We start from the raw sequence: 11,514 nt of genomic DNA, 5'->3' as shown, positions 1-11,514 counted from the left end.
CTAATGTCAAAGTAGGATAATTTTTTAAATATTTGTTTGAAAAAATCATGAAAAATAACACACTAATATATCTTGATTAGATAAGTATAACCTTTGACAGTGATTACAGCTGTGAGTCTTTCTGGGTAACTCTAAGAGCTTTCCACACCTGGATTGTGCAACATTTGCCCATTTTTTTTTTCTAAATTCTTCATGCTCTGTCTAATTGTTTTTTGATCATTGCTAGACAACTGTTTTCAGGTCTTGCCATACATTTTTAAACATATTTAAGTCAAACTGTAACTCGGCCACTCAGGAACATTCACTGTCTTCTTGGCAAGCAACTCCAGTGTAGATCTGGCCTTGTGTTTTAGATTATTGTCATGCTGTGTCTGGTATAAAGCAGACTGAACCATGTTTTTCCCGCAAGGATTTTTCCTGCACTTAGCTCCATTCCGTTTCTTTTTTTATCCTGAAAAACTATCTTGTCCTTAACGATTACAAGCATACCCATAACATGATGCAGCCACCACTATGCTTGAAACTATGGGGAGTGGTACTCAGTAATGTCTTGCACTGGATTTGCCCCAAACATAACACTTTGTATTCAGGACAAAAAGATAATTGCTATGCCACATTTTTTTCAGTATTGCTTTAGTGTGTTGTTGCAAACAGGATGCATGTTTTGGAATATTTGTATTCTGTACAGGCTTCCTTCTTTTCACTCTGACAATTAGGTTAGTAATTGTGGAGTAACTACAATGTTGTTGATCCATCCTCAGTTTTCTCGTATCACAGCCATTAAACTCTGTATCTGTTTTAAAGTCACCATTGGCCTAATGGTGAAATCCCTGAGCGATTTCCTTCCTCTCCAACAACTGAGTTTGTAAGGACGCCTGTCTCTTTGTAGTGACTAGGTATATTGATACACCATCCAAAGTGTAACTAATATGCTCAAAGGGATATTCAATGTCTGCTTTAAAAAAAATCCATTTACCAATAGGTGCTCGTCTTTGTGAGGCATTGGAAAAACTACGTGGTTTTTGTGGTTGAATCTGTGTTTGAAATTCACTGCTCGACTGAGGGACCTTACAGATAATTGTATGTGTTGGGTACAGAGATGAGGTAGTCATTCAAAAATCATGTTAAACACTATTATTGCACACAGAGTGAGTCCATGCAGCTTATTTAAGCAAATGTTTACTCCTGAACTTATTAAAACTTGCCATAACAAATATGTTGAACACTTATTGACTGAAGACATTTGTTATTTTATTTTTTAATTAATAAAAAATAAAATCATAGATGATTACATGTTGAAATTATGCTGTATTTCTAGTCCAGTAATAAAAAATATACATTTAATCCATTTTAAGGTCAGGCTGTAACACAACAAAATAAGGAAAAAGTTGAGGGGTTTGAATACTTTCTGAAGGCACTGTGGTAATGTTGCTACATTGTAAGTTCTCTTGGCAACGGGGCGTGTCCTTGAGAGGATGTGGTTTCAGCCACGTGCGTGCTCATCCTCTATCTGTTTCTTATCATGGCAATCATTGACATTTTCTTATTTTCGCTGTTCTTTGCTTTCGCAGTAAAGCTCTGGTTTTGTGGTTTGGTATGAGTGCTCTTTCACGAACGTACAGGGCCTCCAGAAGGGGTGTGAATACTTACACCCTTTCACTTTGTCAACATTTTGCTGTGTTACAGCATGAAAATAAAATGGATTCATTTGAGTTTTTGTGTCACTGACCTGCACAGAATACCCCATAATATCAAAGTGGAATTATGTTTTTTGACTATTTTTTAAATGAATAAATAATGTAAAGCTGAAATGTCTTGAATCAATAGGTATTCAACCCCTTCATTATGGCAAGCCTAAATAAATTCAGGAGTAAACATTTGCTTAACAGGTCCCATGATAAGCTGCATTGACTCACTCTGTGTGCAATAATAGTGTTTAACATACAGTTAATTGTGAGGTCCCTCAGTCGAGTAGTGAATTTCAAACACAGATTTAACCACAAAGACCAGGGAGGTTTTCAAATGCCTCGTAAAGAAGGGCACCTATTGGTAGACTGGTAAAAAAAAAAAAAGCAGACAATGAATATCCCTTTGAGCATGGTGAAGTTATTAATTACACTTTAGATGTTGTATCAATGCACCTAGTCACTAGAAAGTTACAGGCGTCCTTCTAACTACGATTGGAGAAAACTGAGGATGGATCAACAACATTGTAGTTACTCCACAATTACTAACCTAATTGTCAGAGTGAAAAGAAGGAAGCCTGTACAGAATACAAATATTCCAAAACATGCATCATGTTTGCAACAACACACTAAAGCACTACTGCAAAAAATGTGGCAATGCCATTATATTTTTGTCCTGAATACAAAGTGTTATTTTTGGGGCAAACCCAATACAACACATTACTGAGTACCACTCTCCATATTGTCAAGCATAGCTGTGGCTGCATCATGTTATGGGTATGCTTGAAAACCTGGTTCAGTCTGCTTTCTACCAGACACTGGGAGATGAATTCACCTTTCAGCAGGACAATAACCTAAAACACAAGGCCAAATCTAAACTGGAGTTGCTTACCAAGAAGACAGTGAATGTTCCTGAGTGGCTGGGTCTCAGTTTTGAGTGAAATCTGCTTAAAAATCTATGGCCTGAAAATGGTTTTCTAGCAATGATCAACAACCAATTTGACAAAGCTTGAAGTATTTTAAAAAGAATAATGGACAAATGTTGCACATTCCAGGTGTGGAAATCTCTTAGAGACTTACCAAGAAAAAAAATGATTTAATCAATTGTGAATTCAGGCTGTAACACAACAAAATGTAGAATAAGTCACACACACAAGAAAGTATGCATGCATACACATGGATAATTCTTGAATTGCAGTGGCATTTGCATTCCTCGCCTTCGCAACCATGAAAAGCACTTTAATATGAGAAATAGTTACACATCATACATGTTATTGTTTATATTGAACTGTTATTTATCAATGATAAAACATAATGCACTGCAACACTATACTGCAACACTTAATTTTTATAACATTTTTTAAGTACTTAGGACATGCAAACTCAATTAGAGCAAGCAAATTAAGTAGAGTTGTAGTGATATGTTTTGGGGATTTAGAGATACACTATACTGTATATAGAAAAGTATGTGGACACTCCTTCAAATGAGTGGATTCGGCCATTTCAGCCACACCCGTTGCTGACAGGTGTATAAAATTGAGTACAAAGCCATGCAATCTCCATAGACACACATTGGCAGTAGAATGGCTTTACTGAAGAGCTCGGTGACTTTCAACGTGGCACCATCATAGGATGCAACCTTTCCAACATGTCAGTTTGTCAAATTTCTGACCTGCTAGAACTGCAAGTGCTGTTTGTGAAGTGGAAACGTCGAGGAGCAACAACGGCTCAGCCGCGAAGTGGTAGGCCACACAAGCTCAAAGAATAGGACCGCCAAGTGCTGAAGTGTGTCTGTCCTCGGTTGCAACACTCGCTACCGAATTCCAAACTCCCTCTGGAAGCAAAGTCAGCATAAAAACTCTGTCGGGAGCTTTATCAAATGTGTTTCCATGGGACAGCAAGCCTAAGATCACCATGCGCAATGCCAAACATCGGCTGGAGTGGTGTAAAGCTCGCCACCATTGGACTCTGGAGCAGTAAAAAATGCATTCTCTTGAGGGATGAGTCATGCTTTACCATCTGGCAGTCCGACGGACGAATCTGGGTTTGGCAGATGCCAGGAGAACGCTATCTCCCCCTAATACATAGTGTCAACTGTAAAGTTTGGTGGAGGAGGAATAACGGTCTGGGACTTTTTTTCACAGTTTGGGCTAGGCCCCTTAATTCCAGTGAAGGGAAATCTTAAAGCTACAGCATACAAGGACATTCTAGATGATTCTGTGCTTCAACCTTTGTGGCAACAGATTGGGGAAGGCCCTTTTGTGCTCAGCATGACAATGCCCCTGTGCACAAAACATGGTTCATCCAGAAATGGTTTGTTGAGATCAACATGGAAGAACTTGACTGGCTTGCACAGAGCCTTGACCCATCGGAATGAATTGGAACACCGACTGCGAGCCAGGCCTAATCGCCCAACATCAGTACCCAACCTCACTAATGCTCTTGTGGCTGAAATGGTCATGTAGTGTGTCTTTCTAAATGTGAAGAGGGGATGTGTAGACTTTCACGAGGATTTCATATTTTAAATTGTACCTTTATTTAACTAGGCAAGTCAGTTAAGAACAAATTCTTATTTACAATGACGGCCTACCCCAGCCAAACCCGGACGACGCTGGGCCAATTGTGCGCAGCCTTATGGGACTCCCAATCTTGGCCGGATGTGATGCAGCCTGGATTTGAACCAGGTAGTGTAGTGATGTCTCTTGCACTGAGATGCAGTACCTTAGACTGCTTCGCCACTTGGGAGCCATTGTTTAGTTGGTGTTTCTAAATAAAAGTGTCATTGGTGTTAGTCAATTTAAATTAAGGGGAAATTAAATTGTGAGCAAAATGATTAATCATATCACTAGTAAACTATTTTTAAAGGGTTCAAGATCTTACATTTGAGCATCTGTGGCCTCCATTTTAGAAAAAAATGTATTGCCAAAAATGTGTTATTTGTTTTACCATCATTGGTATTACTACTCCTACTGGTGCTACAATGACAGCATAGTGGTAAAAATCATTTAAGCTGCCATATTAGCTGATTCAGAATGAGAAGATTTACCAAATTAATTTAAAATGTCAATCTGCAATTGGTATATACATTTTTGGACATTTAAAGTAATTATATTTAGCCATTTATTGTTGAAGAATAGAACTTATAAATGCTGCATGAGCTTAGTTCAACTGTTGTAAACCATCAGAACCCAAAATATCTTGAGGATATTCTGCCTTCGTGGATACCATCTGGCCTCACCAAAGAGTCTAGAGATGACACAGTTCCATTTGACCTACTTCAGTCTTTCTTCACCACCTGACGATTTGATCTGCGAGTGACGACCAAAGAAGAAGCCACTTGTAAGGCCCCCTTCACACTTCAAATATGAACATTTCTTTTGAAGGGAAAAGTTATAGGACTTTTTTGCTCTTCAAATATCACTGAATGACATGTGTATCAATGGGATGCCCATTCTCTGTACTTTCTACTATATGACCATTGAATCACATCTAAGGTGGCGGTGCTAAATCATTGATGTCCAAATAGCAGAGAATCAGATCCGTTTCCACCAAGTCGAGTAGCTTAACGTGATAGACAGAATAGCAAATGTGTAGTGCTAGTGCAGTGTCGTGTGTGTGGGGTTGTGTCCAGTCCACTGTCTGTTTGACATACTCTCCTCCTGTCTTTCCTGTCCTCATCTATCCTATCAACAAAAGCACATCAAATACAAAAGGTAAATATCAACAGCGACTATGTAAGACCAATGATATAGCATTATCTACTGTACACTGGGATGATTCAATTATGAACGTTTATCAACGTAAAAGTGTGACACTGGTGTTTTCCATCATCAGGATCTCTTGTAAACATGCTGAGGTATCTCAGTATAGCGGCTGGGACATTAGGACCCGGAAGCCAGCACACCATCAGCAGTTTTACTCGAGCTAGACAATGGCGAGAGCCATTTCCCGGCAGGCCTGTTAGTTGAAACGGCTCTGTTAACCTTTGAAGAAGGGTTGGCGTATGTTACTGTGGTCAATGTTAGCACTAGGGTTCTGCATCTACAGCCTAGGATTACACAAGGATCGCTTTACTCAGTTGATACAATCCAACGTCAAGAGTCCACCATCTCATTCAACAAAGACACAACCACCCAAGGTCCCATTACTTGTGACATGTCACCAGACTTCAGTCGTAGGGACAAATTAACTGGAGTTGAATTAAATGGATCGATCTGGCTCGACCCCTCACAAACAAACTGCTGTTAAGAACATGCTGTTGCAATTAAAACATGTGTTCTCAAAAGATTATAGTGACCTTGGCTATACATCCTTAATTGAGCACCAGATCCCAATGTTTGAAGACAACTAGGCAGCGTTTACCATCGCATTCCCCCAGCTCAGTTTGAAGCTGTTACAGGTCATATCAGACAACTGTCAGAAGAGCATGTCATCATGGAAGGTTGTAGCCCCTACGGTTCACCTTTGATACTGGTTCAGAAGAAAGATGGCTCCCTAAGAATGTGCGTTAACTACAGCCAGTTAAATGCCAAAACTCGCAAGGAGGATGCATGCCCATTATCTATGATTGGATGCTCCAACGGGTGCCAAGTAGTTCTCTACTCTAGATCTTGCCAGTGGTTACAACCAAGTCCCAGTAGCTGACCGTTACAAAACTGCTTTCTGTTTATTTGAGTTCAATAGGATGTCCTTTGGGCTATGTAGCACTAAGACCGCACTCAGTCAGCTGTATAAGGAAATAAGCAAACAGGAAACCACTCACAAAGAGGCGGCGCTCCTAGTGGCCGAAGGCTTTAAACCAAATTTCTATCAACATGTTAAATGTGCAACCAGAGGGAAAAAAATTCTCGATCACCTGTCCTCCACAAACAGGACGCGCACAAAGCTCTCCCTCGCCCTCCATTTGGTAAATCCGACCACAACTCTATGCTCCTGATTCCTGCTTACAAGCAAAAATGAAATCAGGAAGCACCAGTGACTTGGTCTATAAAAAAGTGGTCAAATGAAGCAGATGCTAAACTACAGGACTGTTTTGCTATCACAGACTGGAACATGTTCCGGGATTCTTCCGATGGCATTGAGGAGTACACCACATCAGTCATTGGCTTCATCAATAAGGGCATCCAAGACGTCGTCCCCACAGTGACCGTACGTACATACACCAACCAGAAGCCATGGATTGCAGGCAACATTCGCACTGAGCTAAAGGCTAGAGCTGCCACTTTCAAGGAGCGGGACTCTAACCCGGAACCCTATAAGAAATCCCGCTATGCCCTCCGACGAACCATCAAACAGGCAAAGCATCAATACAGGACTAAGATCGAATCGTACTACGCCGGCTCTGACGCTCGTCGGATGTGGCAGGGCTTGCAAACCATCAGACTACAGTACAAAGGGAAGCCCAGGTGAGAGTTTCCCAGTGACATGAGCCTACCAGACGAGCTAAACTACTTCCATGCTCGCTTCGAGGCAAATAATACTGAAACATGCATGACAGCACCAGTTGTTCCGTAAGGCTGTGTGATCACGCTCTCCGCAGCCAATGTGAGTAAGACCTTTAAACAGGTCAACATTCACAAGGCTGCATGGCCAGACGGATTACCAGGATGTGTACTGCGAACATGCGCTGACAAACTGGCATTTGTCTTCACTGACATTTTCAACCTCTCCCTGTCCGAGTCTGTAATACCAACATGTTTTAAGCAGACCACCATAGTGCCTGTGCCCAAGAACACTAAGGTAACCTGCCTAAATGACTACCGACCCGTCGCACTCACGTCTGTAGCCATGAAGTGCTTTGAAAGGTTGGTCATGGCTCACATCAACACCATCATCCCAGAAACCCTAGACCCACTCCAATTGACATACTGCCCCAACAGATCCACAGATGATGCATTCTCTATTGCACTCCACGCTGCCCTTTCCCACCTGGACTAAAGGAACACCTTTGTGAGAATGCTATTCATTGACTACAGCTCAGCGTTCAACACCATAGTGCCCTGAAAGCTCATCACTAAGCTAAGGACACTGGGACTAAACACCTCCCTCTGCAAATGGATCCTGGAATTCCTGACGGGCCGCCCCCAGGTGGTAAGGCTAGGTAACAACACATCCAACACTCTGATCCTCAACACAGGGACCCCTCAGGGGTGCGTGCTCAGTCCCCTCCTCTACTCCCTGTTCACTCATGACTGCACGGCCAAGCACAACTCCAACACCATCATTAAATTTGCTGATGACACGACAATGGTAGGCCTGATCACCGACAACGACGAGACAGCCTATAGGGAGGAGGTCAGAGAACTGGACTCAACTGGCCTCAACGTGATCAAGACAAAGAAGATGATTGTGGACAAAAGGAAAAAGAGGACCGAGCACGCCCCCATTCTCATCGACGGGGCTGCAATTGAGCAGCTTGAGAGCTTCAAGTTCCTTGGTGTCCACATCACCAACAAACTAACATGGTCCAAGCACACCAAGACAGTCGTGAGGAGGGCATGACAAAACCTATTCCCCCTCAGGAGACTGAAAATATTTGGTATGGATCTTCAGATCCTGAAAAGGTGCTACAGCTGCACCATCGAGAGCATACTGTCTGGTATGGCAACTGCTCGGCCTCCGACCGCAAGGCACTGCAAACGGCCCAGTACATGACTGGGGCCAAGCTTCCTGCCATCTAGGACCTCTATACCAGGCGGTGTCAGAGGAAGGCCCTAAAATTTGTCAAAGACTCCAGCCACCCTAGTCATGGACTGTTCTCTCTGCTACCGCACGGTAAGCGGTACCAGAGAGCCAAGTCTAGGTTCAAGAGGCTTCTAAACAGCTTCTACCCCCAAGCCATAAGACTCCTGAACATCTAGTCAAATGGCTACCCAGACTATTTGCATTGCCATCCCCCCTCCCCTCTTTACTGCTACTCTCTGTTGTCATCTATGCATAGTCACTTTAATAACTCTACCTACATGTATATACTACCTCAACTAACCGGTGCCCCTGCACATTGACTCTGATTCGGTACCCCCCTGTATATAGTCTCGCTATTGTTATTTTACTGCTGCTCTTTAATTACTTGTTACTTTCATCTCTTATTCTTATCCATATTTTTTTGAAACTGCATTGTTGGTTAGGGGCTCGTAAGTAAGCATTTCACTGTTGTATTCGGCACATTTGACTAATAACATTTTATTTTATTTTGATTTGATCCTTAACTAGCTTTGAAAAAGTGAATCCATTCTTCTCCAATATTTAAAAAAAATCATGCTTGTAACGTCAACAGTAGGCTACAGTAACCTATGCTTCCTGGCCTGGAACATAAAATAATGTTATTAACCGGTTCTCATGCTTTTAAAATAAAGTTTCTGTTCCGGAATGAGTATATATCTCTTTTGTTCACGGTTCTGATTCTGTTTTCATTTGTGTTCCCTGAACCAGGTCCAACCCTTGACTTGTAATACCTTAGCCTAATATGATCCACTATTGCTAGCAATCATCAGGAACAACCAGACAAACGTGACAGAGGAAAGAAAGGTAAACTAACGATGTAATAGAATGACGCGAAATGTCATTAAACTAACACTAAAGTGGCCGTTATGCACTGAGTATACAAACCATTAAGAACACCTGCTCTTTACATGACAAAGAATGACCAGGTAATTCCCGGTGAAAGATATGATCCCTTATTGATCTCACTTGTTAAATCCACTTCAATCAGTGTAGATGAAGGGGAGCAGACAGGTTAAATAATGATTTTAAACCTTGAGGCAACCGAGACGTGGATTGTGTATGTGTACCATTCAGAGGGTGAATGGGCAAGACAAATGATTTAAGTGCTCTTGATTGGGGTATGGTAGTAGGTGCCAGGTGCACCGGTTTGTGTAAAGAACTGCAATGCTGTTGGGTTTTTCACACTTAACAATTTCCAGTGTGTATCAAGAATGGTCCACCTCCCAAAGGACATCCAGCCAACTTGACACAACTGTGGGAAGTATTGGAGTCAACATAGACCAGCATCCCTGCGGAACGCTTTCGACACCTTGTAAAGTATACAGTATGCCCCGATGAATTAAGGCTGTTCCGAGGGAGGTGAAGAAAGGTGTTCCTAATGGTTGGTATATTCAGTATTTGTGGGTATAACTGACGGTGGCTACCAATAGTGGCTAATATTTAACATGATGCAAAGTGCAAAAAATACAGTGAAAAGTTCGGGAATATAATTAAAACATTCTAGAAATCATAAAACAGCTCTGTAAATCGGGCGCTATTCTGTCATTTGCGCATACTGAAGCCTATAGCTTGGGTCTCAATTTCACCCCTGCAAGTTAGGTCAGCAGTTTATAGTTTTACTAGGCAAGTCAGTTAAGAACACATTCTTATTTACAATGACGGCCTACCGGGGAACAGTGGGTTAACTGCCTTGTTCGGGGGCAGAACGACATGTTTACCTTGTCAGCTCGGGGCTTCGATTCAACAACCTTCCGGTTACTGGACCAACGCTCTAACCACAAGGCTACGTCTACTTCACTGTGGGAAATAGATATGTTGATATGCTTCAGTTTGCTGCCATATATTTGTCTCCGCGATCATAAGGTGCAACTTATATGTAGCTTATGGAGAACGCGTTCAGAATAGAGATCAATTAAATATAGTCATCAAAATATAATAATATTTAGCTCAGTTTCAGAACCCATGCGTAGATTTAAAAACACTAATTTCTCACAATATGTAGGTTTAGGGAATTTTTCATGATTTGTAGGCACTCGTGGAAAATGGGCTTTATGCAAGAAAAAAAAGATTAATAGAATTAAACTGAACAAAATATAAACGCAACATGTAAAGTGTTGGTCCCATGTTTCAAGAGCTGAAATACAAAACCCCATAAATGTTCCATATGCACAAAAAGGTTCTTTCTTAAAAAATGTGTTCACAGACAAATGAGGAGTATTTCTGTCTGTAATAAACCCCCCTGCCCAGTCATGTGAAATCCATAGATTAGGACCTAATGCATTTATTTCAATTGACTGATTTCCTTATATGAACTATAACTCAGTAAAATCTTTGAAATTGTTGCATGTTGAGTTTTGATTTTATTCAGTATGTAATAGGGAGAATAGTGTACAATACCCCTCACTGACTATGGAACTGTGTGATCACACAGTGAAGTATTGCGCCAGGCTTCAGGTTCAAACTGCTTGGTCTGCGCTCAGCTCCATAATGATGTAGCCTACATCTATTATTTTTTTTTTACATTAAATATCATCAACTGTTAGTGATCCTCAGCAACATCCACAAGGCTGTGAAGGCGTTTACAGAGGTAGCAAATGAAGGTAACGAAACAATGTAATTCAATGGAATAAGAAATGTAGTCTATACCAAGGGAGCTAACAGTACACGGGCAGTTAAATATGTGTGGTTATTAGGCCTACTGTCGATATTGATAGTGGCTAATATTTAACATGATAGACATAGGAAACATAGCAAGTCAGGGGGATAAAAATAAAATATTGGTGTGCCCAAAGGTTAAATTTGGCGCGGCTGTCATTTTGCAATACTTTGCATTGTCATCACATTCTCACATGTACCCATTTGGCTTGCTTCTCCAAGCTTCATCCCTTCAAGTTGAACGGCCATGGATACAATACAAATTCTGCACAATGGCACATGTCATAAACATCACTGTGGGAAAGGTAGGTAAAGTTGATATGTTGATATGCTTCAGTTTGTTGGCATATGACTGGTTGCGCAAGAAAACAGCGATCATAAGGTAAAATAGATCTAAAACAATTATAATTTATATTTACAATCCTCTTATCCAAACTGCATACTCATTTAA

The sequence above is a fragment of the Salvelinus alpinus genome, chromosome 14 (assembly GCF_045679555.1).
Source record: "Salvelinus alpinus chromosome 14, SLU_Salpinus.1, whole genome shotgun sequence".
Lineage (NCBI taxonomy): Eukaryota > Metazoa > Chordata > Actinopteri > Salmoniformes > Salmonidae > Salvelinus > Salvelinus alpinus.
Note: the sequence above shows the minus strand (reverse complement) of the source record.